This window comes from Eimeria mitis, genomic scaffold (assembly GCF_000499745.2).
Source record: "Eimeria mitis Houghton genomic scaffold, Emh_scaff1856, whole genome shotgun sequence".
Lineage (NCBI taxonomy): Eukaryota > Apicomplexa > Conoidasida > Eucoccidiorida > Eimeriidae > Eimeria > Eimeria mitis.
The window spans coordinates 7,401-7,654 of NW_013570178.1; positions in this window are offsets into that span (position 1 = coordinate 7,401).

Here is a 254-nt window from a genome sequence, read left to right on the forward strand (position 1 = left end):
AGCAGCAGCAGCAGCAGCAGCAGCAGCAGCGGGGGAGTTGTATTTATCCTTAATTTAAATTTTTGTTATTTCTAAAAAGTAAAGCAGAAGTCTCTGAAAAACTGCTGGTTTCTCCCCCTGCTGCTGCTGCTGCTGCTGCTGCTGCTGCTGCTGCTGCTGCTGCTGCTGCTGCTCGGGCCCTGCATGCAGCAGCCGTTGAGGGGGAGAAGAGAAATAAAGGAAAAACAAAAATATAAATTTATTTAATTTGCTGC